The sequence below is a fragment of the Macrotis lagotis genome, chromosome 3, assembly GCF_037893015.1.
Source record: "Macrotis lagotis isolate mMagLag1 chromosome 3, bilby.v1.9.chrom.fasta, whole genome shotgun sequence".
Classification (NCBI taxonomy): Eukaryota; Metazoa; Chordata; class Mammalia; order Peramelemorphia; family Peramelidae; genus Macrotis; species Macrotis lagotis.
This window is the reverse complement of record NC_133660.1, coordinates 191,725,003-191,738,479: the sequence shown is the minus strand read 5'-3', so window position 1 is coordinate 191,738,479 and position 13,477 is coordinate 191,725,003. Positions and strand designations below refer to the sequence as shown.

The 13,477-nt window shown below is 34.9% G+C and overlaps 1 long non-coding RNA gene across 2 annotated transcripts in view; it reads right to left on the bottom strand.

The window, feature by feature from the left end:
- LOC141516372 (uncharacterized) overlaps window positions 1-13,477 on the bottom strand; it is a 155,246-nt gene that overhangs the window by 3,015 nt on the left and 138,754 nt on the right. For both annotated transcript variants that reach the window (XR_012476674.1, XR_012476673.1), the window contains exon 5: window positions 1,870-2,056. This is a non-coding gene — a long non-coding RNA (uncharacterized LOC141516372). The remainder of the gene's footprint in view (window positions 1-1,869; window positions 2,057-13,477) is intronic.

Below are 13,477 nucleotides of genomic sequence, written 5' to 3'. Positions count from 1 at the left end.
AGGAAGAGATGGAGAACATCATTAAAACAATTTAGATAATTTTGATTACATTAAAAAGCTTTTGCACAGACAAAACCTCTGTAACCAAGATCAAAAGAAATGTAGTAAATTGGGAAACAATTTTTACAATCAGTATTTCTGACAAAGGACTCATTTCTAAAATATACAGAGAACTGAGTCAAATTTAAAAAAAAAAAAAGCCATTCCCCAATTGACAAATGGTCAAAGGATATGCAAAGACAATTTCCAGATGAAGAAATCAAAGTTATCCATGGTCATATGAAAAATTGTTCTAAATCAATACTTATTAGAGAAATACAAATTAAAGCATCTCTGAGGTATACCTCACACCTCTCAGATTGGCCAATATGACCAGAAAGAACAATGATCAATGTTGGAAGGGATGTGGGAAATCTGGAACATTAATACATTGTTGGTGGAGCTGTGAACTCATCCAACCTTTCTGGAGAGCAGTTTGAAATTGTACTCAAAGGGCAACAATAATGTGCATACCCTTTGATCCAGCAAAACTACTCCTGGGTCTATACCCTGAAGAGATTATGAAAAAGGATAAAAACATCATTTGTATAAAAATATTCATAGCAGCCTTGTTTGTGGTGGCAAAGACTTGGACATTAAGTGAATGTCCTTCAATTGGGGAATGTCTTAACAAATTGTGGTATAAGAATGTCATGGAATCACTCTTGTTCTATTAGACACCAGGAGGGATGGGAGCTAGGGAAGTATGGAGGGATTTGCATGGACTGATGCTGAATGAAGTGAGCAGAACCAGAAAAACATTGTACACCCTAACAACAACATGGTGGTGATGATCAACCTTGATAGACTTGTTCATTCCATCAGTTCAATAATCAGGGACAGTTTCAGGCTATCAACGCTGGAGAATACCATCTGCATACAGAGAAAGTATTGTGGAGTTCAAAGAAAGACCAAAGACCTTTAACTTAGAAAAAACTGTTAACATTTTATGTAATTTTGCTATCTCTTATACTTTATTTTTCTTCCTTAAGGATGTAATTTCTCTCTCATCACATTCAACTTAGATCAATGAATTCCATGGAAACAATGTAAAGACTAATAGACTGACTTCTGTGAGAGTGGGGGGAGGAAAGCAAGATTATGGGAAAAATTGTAAACTCAAAATAAATAAAATCTTTCTTAAAATATAGAGAGTTCATTCAGTATAACTTAAAAGGGTTACATATAGCTGCCCAAATAATTTCAAGTGCAGCTCTGACCATATCACAGCCCTACTTGGTAAATTCCAGGAACTCCTTATTCTCTCCAAAATAAAATATAAACTTCTCACTTTGGCTTTTAAAGCCCTTCATTATCTGGAATAATACATATCTTTCTGATCTCATTTTTGCACCCCTTCCCTTCTACAGAAACAGTCTAGTCAAACTAGTCTTCGTCATATAATTCAACCAAGATTCGCCATCTCCTAAATTTCTGCCATTGAACTGCCCTTCCTCCATGCCTAGAATGTCCCTCTTTACTCCTTATTTTCTCCTAGAGGGAAAATTCTTCTGCCTTTGCAGATGAGCACCATTTCTGCAACTTAGTCTTAGAGAGTTGCCTGGGTTACAGAGACATTAAGAGGCATACCTGTATATAATGTTTTGTAAGCCTGAAAACATTAAATGAATGCTACCTAATGCTATAGCTATTTTTATTTTATAGAAAGAAAGAATCTAAGGAAGAAATGTAATCAGTTCTTCCTTATTCTAAGTCCAGTGCTAAATCTTCTATTCTGCCTCACTTTCTGTAATGAGTGAAAGATGTTGAGAGGCACATTTAGGTTGATTGATGCAAGGAAACAATTCAGTCCAAAATTTAATGGATTACCTTGGGGAGAGGAGTACTGGGTTCCCTCTCAGACACATCTCTAAGCAAAGTCTTGAAGGCCACTTTTCAGTTGGTAAAGGGAATAATTGTTCAGATAGAGAACTTGACTAGATGTCTTCTGATATTCTTAGTAACTGTGAGATTCTGTGATTCCAAATGGATTTCAGATGAGAAGTTGAAGAGCTGACTGTAAAGAAATATTTCTCGGAGTTTAGTAACTGAAAGAGATGAGAGAAAAAGAATGATAATTTGAGAATATAATAGGGTTCAGATAAGGGTTTCCTTTAAGCATAAAGAAGCATGACTCCTGTAATTCTGGTTGATGATATAAGTACCCAGTCAGGGGTGCATTACAGCTGACTGTTAAATTTTTATTATGAGCATTTACACCTTAAAAACTGGCAGATATTGGCATTTATTGTTTTGTTTATTGAAGAAAGTGAGGGGGGAAATGTTAATAATGCTGGTCAAACTTAAAAGTCTATTCTTGATTTCAAACAGTCAGTGGTTAAATATTTACCAGCATGTCCCTGGAACTAGTAGACAGTGAGGGAACAAAACTGAAAGAGATAGAGGAAATGTCTGATGCAGTAATTTCCCCCAAATGAATGAAATCAAGGAAACAAATAAAATGGTTAATCCCAGCCTTGACAAAGAGAAAGGAGACCAAGCAAAGACAAAGAAATTAAATGAAGATATAGAGGTTTGATATAAAGTAGGAGAAATAATGTAGTTCCAATCTTTCTTAATATCCTCAATAAAGTACAAGGTCAAGTACAACCTAATCAGATGATTTGAGGAAATAGTGACTTGAAACAACTAATGTGGGACGTGTGATAGGGTGTTAGATTTATAGGCACTCCCCTCACACATTTAGGAACATTTCACCATTTACTGTTCATTATGGTTACAACCAGATTGTGGGTTCACAGGCTTCTTCCTGAGCTCTCTCTTTTCCCATACAGAGATGACTCAGAACCATGTCAAAAAAAGATATTTTTATCTTTCAGAACTTGTACTAATCTACAAAATACTGATAACCTTTTGTGAAGGATTCTGGAACTCAGAGCTTCAATGTGAGACCTGGAAGCTCTAATAGATCACTCCAACCTCCACCAGTTCCAATGCCTAATTTTCCAATGCTACCACAAATCCAGGAGCACTTAGATTTTCTTTAAGAAGATAAGTCTGGTTATTGAATGAAACAAACAATGGAAGACAGTTCACAGTAAATGAGTGAGTAGAGCTAAGGTATGGCTTGTGTAGAAGTTAAGAATTTTACAAGTTTTTTCATTCAGTATTCCTGCATTTGTAGGAGCTAGGATTCACTGAAATATTGAAGATGGGAACTTTCAGTAAAATAAACTTCTTTTGTACCTTTAATGCATGTAACACCATTAATAATAAAAATAATGACTACTTTCCTTTGTTGCATCATACAGTGAATGATGTAATGTATGTAATAAATTCAAACACATGATGACAGGATCATAGACTTAGAGGTGGAAGAGACATTTTAGATAATATAGGGCTCCTGAATTTATAAATGAGGAAACTAAGGTTCAGAGGGCTAAGGGAATTATCGAAGGCCAATCAATGAATTCTCCTTTATTCAATGCCAGCTGTATTCTAGGAGATGCAAAGACAAAAGTCAGACATCCTGTGACTTTAAGGAGATTCCATTCTAATGGAAGAGACAACATGTACAAGGCCACACAGATAGTTAAGGCACTACCTCCTAGATACAACGAAAACAATGAAACATACCCTGCCCTCTAGAAACCTATTTTCCACTAAATGAGGAATGGGGACAGGGAGAGAAGGAGGAGGGAGAGTGTTAGGAATAACACTTGTGTGTGAATAATCAAATGTTAAGTATTTTTAATGGGCATGAGAAAATGCTAAAAGGCTCTTTGAAGAAAGAGGCAAAGTGGGGAGTAAATTCATTTTGGTTTTGAGGTTTCTGGTTTGTTGTTTGCCCTTCATTCTTGAAGAAGATCAATGACGTCAGGAGGGTGATGTCTTGAATATCAAGTGAATAGAATTTAAGAGAGGCAGACATAGGTCTGGATGATTGGCAATGGCCCTGGGACAGCTTGGCCTTTGTAAGCGATGGTCTTTACAGGTTTCCGTTTGTCTGAAGCAACACTCATTCAATTTGTTAAAGGCTAAGTAAGAATTGAGGCCCAAGGTGGCCTAGATGATTTTCAAAAGGAGAAAGAGACCCTCAGAGTTTCTGATCACAAGTAAGTTTGAGGAAAGTCTTATAATCCATCACATTTAAATTTAGAAGGAATTTAACTTCATATTATACAAAAGATAGTCCTGAAGACCAAAGAGAATAAGTGACTTGCCTACAGACTCTCAGGAGAGTCAGAATTCAAATCTCTTTTGACTCTAGAGCCTGTACGGCTTCCACTCTACCATGCTGCTTCCACTTCACTATACTATTTAAGGGAAAATGACAAATTCAGAACAGTCATTAACTTTACTTGTAATGCAACATGTCAAAAGTAGCATGTATGAAATGTCTCAAAATATAAGTTCAGGTGAGGGACAAGTGCTTTAAAAGGTATGTGTTTTCTACAGGTCTAAGAGAAAGCAATTAATGAGTTTGCTATGTACAAAATAGTGTATTATAATTTTGAACTTACATTTAAGATCAAGTATAAGCTTGTTATTCGCCTCAAGGACATTACAAATAATGAGGGAAGACAGCTCAGAGTGTTGTCCTTCAGTGACTTCTAAAAATATAATTGGAATTAATTTATTGTACTGATATTAAAGGGAAAAAATTCATCTCCCAATGATGGGAGTGTCTTTTTGGTCTCTTTAAAAAAGTTGAAATTTCTTGAAAATCCAGGTAATGTATTAGCTTTAAATTATACAATCAATTTCCTGGGCACCCCGAAATCATAACCTCTGCCTAGCTTTTCCATTTGAGTGAAACCTGTTTTTTTTAAGTTTGACTTTGGAATCCTTTTTTTTTTATTTAAAATGCGGACTCTTAACTTCTGAATTTCTTGTGCTGCCATTCTTCTCTGGTAAGAACTCTTTCTTTCAATCCCATCCTTCTTAACTACTCTGCTCTTTGGCTATTAAAAAATGTCCCTGCTACCAATTACAAAGCATAGTACATTTCAGTGGCATTGGGTTATGTATTGGTTAAGAGGTGCTATTCATCCTGTTAGCAGTCTCAGCGGAGGTCAGGGGATAATTGAGCATTGAGACTGAACTCTCTTTTCACCCACCAGGTGGTTGCTCTGGTCAAGACAGAGATACATTGCTGGGGTTGAGAAGTAAAATTGCACAATCTTTACTCTAAGCTGTTAAGTGGATAGATTTCTAGTCCTTGAAATGTTACTAAAGCAGTTGTTTCTAACTGCCCACATGTCTCTAGGTGAATTTGTTCATGCATAGGCACAGGTGTGTACACACATACAACCACTACATTTACTCATTGAAAAAGTGTTAATTTCTAAGCAAAATTGTCTTCTATGTAAAATCACACCGGTATGATATCTTCTTGTTGTTGAGTTATTTTCAATCATGTTCAGCTCTTCAGGTTTTCTTTTCTCTTTCCTTTTCTTTCTCTTGCTCATTTTACAGATGGGAAAACTAAAGGCCACATAGCTAGTAAGTGTCTGAGGCCAGATCTGAACTTTTATCTTTCCTTTTATCCACTGCACCACTTATATATCCTTGTGATGCCTATGACACTAACAGAACATATTTCAAAAATAAACTTCCCAAAACATTTTAGACTGAACACAACATCAAGCTAATTTTAGATTGACTTTTAAATATTCATAATAAAGGTGTGATATGATTTATAAAAAATTACAACAAAATAATGCCATCTTTCAGGATAAGCATTTACAAATAAAGTTCCAAAGCAGTAATAGAAAATCATAGAGGATAATCAGGAAAAATAAGTAAATATAAACATACACATACACATACATATATCTATAGCACTTCTTACATATATACATATATGTGGCATTTACTGCTTCAAATATACATTCATTTTAAGAATCCATTTTTGGAATATGTAAATACATAAATTTGTGTCTCTGTGTGTTACTTTTCAGAAAAAAAAACAGATTACTTGATTGTACAGAAGGAAATAAAAAGAAAATAATTGGATAATAATTTACTTATTGCCTAATTTTCCTAGACATCAAAAATTAAACAAGGTCCCTTATATTAAGAAAGTTTGTGAATAATTGAAAACTGTCACCTCCAAAATATTTTAAAGTGAGATATAAATAATTAGTTTTTTCCTAGCATAATGAAAGTTGCTAATGTGACAGAAAGACAGAGTGATACAAGACTCATTTTCTGAACTATTCCTATTTTGTTAGATATTATGCTAGCATATTAATGAATTTCATGTTTACTAATATATTAGAAAATTGTTATCATAATTCATGAATTTAATAGAAAAGTCTTTAATAGAATCCAGATATAATAATGAAACATTTGAAACTTGTTTAAGCAGAATTAATAGGAGATGAGATTATTTAGGATATTGTAATATCACGTCAGAATTTCCTTAATACTGATTGTCAGAAATAGAATGAATGACATTTTAAATATTTATAATGTTTATTATGGCTATAATATAGAGAGTTAGGTGACAACTAATACTATATTTTTTAGTCCTTTGCCATGTAACTGTTATTGCATTGGTATGAAGAATTTCCAATGAAGAAGTTATCTCCATTAATGCAGATTAGAAATTATTTGCCAGTTTATGGTCGGAAAATGTTCCTCGTGACTCTGACTGGTCAAATGACTTGCCTAATGTTAGTGAGCCAGCATGTTCCAAGGGTACATACTGAACCTAAGTTTTCAGTCTCTGGGGCCAGATACTCCACTATGCTACATTGCCTCTGTGAATGTTATGTGGAGGAATTAAAAACACATAAACACTGTAACGTAGGTCAAAGGCATAATTATAATTGGATAGCTTGTGATGAGGCATAAATGAGAAAGATATTTATCTCCTAAAGTCTTATTGGTTCAATTTCTCTACCAGCTGCTTTTAGACAAAATCATTTGAGGATTGTGACATTTAAGAAGTTTGAGTGATATAATTTCTGGGCAATTGGTCACTTTTAGTAATGTTATCATTTAAATAAAATAGATTAGTGACATTCTTGAGGACCAAAAGACCCTCATGGTGACAAGGGCTTTTATATGCCCTTGAAAAAGTGGGTGCTTCAGAGGTGGTAATCAGCTCTGATTGGTTAACAAGTAATGAGAGAATGATGTTTGTCCTTCATTTTTGAAGAAAATCACTAGGGTAGGGAGGGGATAGCATAAGAAACACAAATATTGGACTTGAATGAGGTGGGGCTGTGTTAAGTCACCAGCCTCACTTTCTCCTCCAGAACCATCTGGATCCAGTGTTCAGATTTAAATAAGGACAACTGGAGATGGTCCTGGATGTAAGGCAATCAGGGTTAAGTGACTTGTCTAAGGTCATACAGCCTAGAGTGTGTCTGAGGTCGGATTTGAAGTCCTGTCCTTTTGACTGCAAGGCTAGTGCTCTATCCACTGCACTATCTAGCTGCTCCAGTGAAAGAATGAGTATTACAAGAAGTAGGCTCACTCCAAGGAGGGACTAAGAGAGAGATATCATGTCACTCTTGAACAAATATCCCTATACCCAGATCACCCTCCAGCTTTGGGCAGTCTAATCAAAGAATTTGTCCCAAAAAATCTTCCCTATCCTACATTAAATTCATAGTAAACAGGTAGGGTCTGACCACAATTGAAGATAAAGTTAATTCAACCTTCAGAGACTGAGTTTTAAAAGGATGCTTTTAGAAAATCGGAGACCTGTTCAGAGAGTTAGGACAACAACATTACACTGGTGATGGATAATCTTATCCCCATCCATAGGAAGAAAAGCAAAACAAAATAAAACACAAACACACACACGCACACACACACACACGCACACACACACACAAACAAAAACCAACCCTTCAGAATCTGATGAACACTTTATAAAAATTATCCTTATGTATCTCTTTCCCTTGATCCTAATTCCTCATACTGAAAATAAGTAATCTGAAAACATGTTTATCAAAAATTTGTATGTACAATGCTAACCTGACTGTTCGCAGCTGAGAGGAGAGGGGTAAGTAGGGAGGGTGGAAGGATATTTTGTAACTTAAAAATATATGTGTGCACATGGATGAAAATAAACAAACAAACAAACAAACAAACAAATAAATAAATAAATGAAAAGAAAATTGGAGATCTCTGAATCTTTCAGAATCATTTATTATTTATAACTTCTCTCAAGTTAGTGTATAGTTTACTTATAAACATTTCTGAGTGTTGCTAAGACAATAAATTCTAAATGTTTTAATTAAATATACTATATTGAATTCCCAATAAATAGATTTTATTTCCTCCTTTGAGACATTACTTCTTGTAAATCATAGCATTCCATCCACCCCCCCATCTCCCTCCTCACTCACATTTTTATTAAACTCCTCCTAGCTAAAACACCTTTATAGTTCATTTCAAAATCATAGCTCATAGAATAAAACTTTGGAACTGAAAGAGATAACCTTATAGTTCACCTTGATCGACCCTTTCAGATTTAGAGATGATCAAACTGAGGCCCTAAAGAATGAGATGATTTCTTCAAGGCCACAAAGATAGCAACTTGCAGGACCAGGATTTAAACTTAAATCATTTTTTCAGATTACAAAGTCAGAACTCTTTCCACTGTACAAGAAAAACTGTCCCAGAGACCTAGTCTGTACAACTTTAAATGATTTTTGCAAGTTTCAACTAGGAATATGAAGATTTGAGTTTTAGTATTCCAATGGGTTTAATTGGATTCAAAAGGATGTCTTATGCATCTAGTTTTGTTCTTCCTTCCTGTCCTCATTGATTATAATTTGCTAGTCAGCATTGTATAGCCTTTCTGAAAAAGAAGCAATACCCATATTATCCTCAAAGTATAACTTGCTCATAAGAAAAATAGTCTCAGAGTTTCTTCTCCATATGTTTCCCATTCACTACCCATTATATTTATTGCAACTTGTTAGATTGGAAAATCTGCTAGACTTGGGGTTGATGATTTAGATACAAATCCCCATTCTACCAGGTGTGTAACCATGGACAAGTCACTCAGCATTATGCAATACAGTGGATGGAAGGCTGGATTTGAATCCAAGTACATCCTTCATATACAGTTCTAGCATTTTACAATCTCTGTCATTTTGAGCAAATAACTTGTTTGGGTCTTGGTTACTGGACTGAAAAATTGGGAAGTTGGAATAAATGATCTCTAAGGTCCTATCCAGCTATAAATCTATGCTGCCATTGTGGAGATTATTATTACTGCACAGTCTCACTGAGTTGTTATGTGTAGTATACTTACATAAGCACATATAAAAATATACACATAAATTTTAGTTTTTAAATGCTAATTTTCTTTCCAGAAGCAGGCTTGATTTTTCTCTTAAAAGAACTCTGACACTAAACAATATTTTAATTTGGATCTGAGACCTATACTTTATCCTTAGTTATTTTTTATAATTCCAAAGTCTATATAACCACAGCTTTGGTAGAGACTGTGGGATACTGAGAGAATAAATCAGTGACCCAAAAGATCCTGAAAGCTCAAGCTACTTCTTTAGTGGTTATCTGAAATCTCAATAAGTCAAAGAGAGGGGAGCTTAAGGGGCACTGACAGCTACTTAATTAAAGATGAATCCAATTAGGTTTTAAGATATCTGATCAATGACAATTATCCTTGTGAAGATCCAGTTTGGATTTTAGAATTTTCATCTCTCCCTATCACTCTTCTTTAATTAGTTTTAATTAGACCTTTGCTATATTATTAGGAACACTGGGCAAAGGCTATAAACTCCACCCAATAATAATCTGCATAGCAGCTGTAATAGCTTCCAAGGATATCAAAAGGTAATCCCAAGGAATTCATCCCTCTAATCTAAAAGGGATAGGGACATGGACTAGAGGGCTATTCTTTCAGAGAAAGAAGAAGTTGACAAGAATTATTTATTTTTATTTTTATGTTGATGAAAACTGGTTGTGGGTCTGAATAAATAAAGGAGCTGAGAGTATGTACACTAAATCCTCAGGGATATTTTCATTGCCTTTTTTAAAAAAAAACATTGAGCAACAATTTTTCTTTGGGGGAAAAAGGAAATTGAGATGATAGCTCAAGAAAGTGGTAGTAATAGTTCTATTTGTAGGACCAACAAATAAAAGCATTGAAACAGGAATAGCCTTAACAGAAGCACAATTTGACAGGGACAAGTCAAAGCCAATTACAGGAAAGGTAATTGCCAGAAATGGTAAAGTCATGTTGGAGACCTAGGAGTTATATTGGAAAAATTTCCTCTCATATAAAGCACTTTAATATATAGGGGAAGCAGATCTTGGATGGATGCTATCTTTACATATATGTTGTTCTCCCATATACTTTTTTAAATTTTTTTAGGTTTTTGCAATGCAAATGGGGTTAAGTGGCTTGCCCAAGGCCACAAAGCTAGGTAATTATTAAGTGTCTGAGACCAGATTTGAACCCAGGTACTCCTGACTCCAGGGCCAGTTCTTTATCCACTATGCTACCTAGAAGCCCCTATCTTATCTACTTTTAATTGAACCTAGGGTTGGAAGGTGTTCTATAGTCAAGTAAGACCTTTGCATTTATTAAGAACCTTTGTTTATGTGCAACATTTTAAAACACAGAACATAGATAAAAAACTACTATTAATTAAGAAACAAGACACCAACACTGATAGCCATATTACACACTGTAACACGATAAGTAAGATGAAAGTAGGAGATCCAGGAAGATTCCATCCAAACTTAAAATTGGATTTCAGTATTTCATGAATAATATTTCAGCAGGTAAAAGGGGAATGGAAGTGACAAATCCAAGGTTGGAAATATCATTGAATCCCTAAATCTAGTGCTGCTATTTTTCATAACTCATAAACCACTTCTAAATATATAGTACTTAAGTGATAATGTGGAATGGCTGCTCTGCAGGCCACTGTCATGCAATCACCTAAATGTTTGCAAAAGAATTATACTTTGAATATTATTACATCAGAGGCTCTAGATTTGTTTCTGGCTTCTGAATTTGGCAATGCTTTTCATTTAAAAATCCTTTTTAGGGAAACTTTAATTCTTATATTTCACTTTTTGCTAAGTATCAAGACATAGTAGAAAGAATATTGGTATGGGATTTGAAACATCTGAGTTATAGTCCCAGTTCTGCCATTAACTTGAAAAGTTACTTAAACTTGGAACTCATTTTTTTCCTTTATAAAATATTGGGATTGTCCTAACTGATCTCCAAGGTTCTTTCAACTTCTAAAATTTGATGATAGCCTGTTCCTATTATATATGCCTAACCATCCATAAATAGTAATAGAGAGGATTAAAACTTAACATCATACCTTCAGAGGATCATGCACTTCAGGCTCTAATTTTGTAGTCACCAGCCAGCACCAAAGGCCACCTTGAGCAAAAGGCTCATTTAAGTGTAGGGGAGGAACAAGTACAGAAATACAAGCTAGGAAATTTCAAGTTTTACTGAACTCCCAGGTTGTATTTAGATTGCATTTATATTATAATGAAGAGTTCAAGGATACTCAAAGTCATCATCAAGGGTAAGGACATAGTGAAAAAAAATCCAAGTAGTCACAGATCTTTCATTTGGGATTTGCAGTTCTTCTGATAGGCTTAGTAGACTGTATTAACTACTGAAGTCCTTGTGAGTTTCAGAATAGAGTTCTCAGTCAACACTATTGTCTTTAAAACTAGAGAGAAATGGAATATTTCTGTATTTGTACATCTTGTCTGCCTCATTTTTTTGTCACTTTCACTTAGTGACTTTTTCACTTTGCCATTTTTCATATAATAGAATATTTGAAGTTATTATTCTTACTCTAATCATCATTAAACAACAATCCTATAATACTTCATAATAATTTCTTATGACATGGTTAGGATGTGGGTTAGTGTTTAGTAACAATGATTTTGGGGCAATAGAATAGGTTGATTCTTTTTGACTCCCTCTCAAGGGCTATTTTGAAGTTGGTTGAGGTGAGGTGGATAAAAGCACAGGGAAAAAAATATTTTGTCTGGCCCAAAAAACCCCAAGGGGACAATGTTTCCTGGATGACACTGTCTATCACTGTCTTTAAGACACTTGATTGATAGTTTTCCCTTGTTCTCTCAATTGGATTGCTTTCAGTGGTAACATACCCCATTATCCTCATTTGAGAGCTGAGAAACCAAAGGAGAGGGAGGGGAGATGTTGTGCTAGAGGTCACAGTATAAGCCAGTAACACATTTCTGATGAGAATATTAAAGTTCTCTGAGGTTCATTCGGTCCATGCAGGTAGAACTCAGATTTGTAGCCTAGCCTCCAGATAGCCCATCTCCTTATTACATGGTGTCAGATATGCTACAGTTTTTCATTTATAATATTCTTTACTGTCAGAAAGTGTTTTTGTACACAATCAACTATTAGAAGTAGGTACTGTAAGTACCAGGTCCAGATTTTAAATATAGAATTTGAAACAGAGCTGGAGTGATTTGCTCCAAATCACAAGAATATATGTGTTAGGGCTAGGAAAGGATCACAGATTTACTGATTCAGTGTTCAGTGGTCTTTTCTTCAAATCTTCTGCCTTTCTCTCCATATTTGAAACTTACTATTTATGTAACCATAGACAAGTCAGTTGTCTTTTCTGGATCTCAGATTGCTCAGAGATAACACTGGAGATAGTGGAGTGGGGAGATGAACCAGATGGCCTCAGAATCCCATCAAGCGTAACTTTTATATGGCACCTAGCATGTCCAGGTACTCTGGTAAGTACTTGATAAATATTATCTTTCTTGATCCTAATAGCCATCTTGGTGGGTAGGTGTACCATTATCCTTGTTTACAGATCAAGAACCTGAGGCAAAAATGAGGTTCTGACTTGATCCCAGCTAGCAAGGATCTATGGCTAAATTTGAACTCAGATATACCTGATGCCAAGTCCAGTCACCCAAATGCCAAGAGTTATAATTATATGATAATAATTAATTGAATAAAAATCCAGTAACATAAGAAGGGTGTTTCATGGTGAAGAGATTCATCCTGTTGTATTATGCTGTAACAGAAAGGACTATGGATTAAGAGCCTGGGGCTTGGATTGAAATTCAAAAGTGGCGATTTGTGCAAGTTACCTTTTCTCTCTGAGCCTCAGTTTCCTCACCTAAAAAATGAAAGTTGGACTAGATGATTTCTAAGTTTCCCTTTATCTAAAGAGTTGATAAATATATTCTCTAGATTGTCTTCTAAAAAAGCACTATTTTTGTTTTTAATCCTTTAATCAGTTTTAATTTAATAAGCTTTTTCTTTTCTCTTTCCAGGCACCCCAATCAAATTCTTGCCCCAATAATTAAGAAAGTAAAAAACAGCCACAACCTCAAGTCTCTTGTAACAAATATGCATTCTCAAGCAAATCAAATTTCTACATTACACACATCAAAAATTCTATGTCTTGGGTCCATATTCTTTTTCTCTCAATTCAACTTGAAAGAT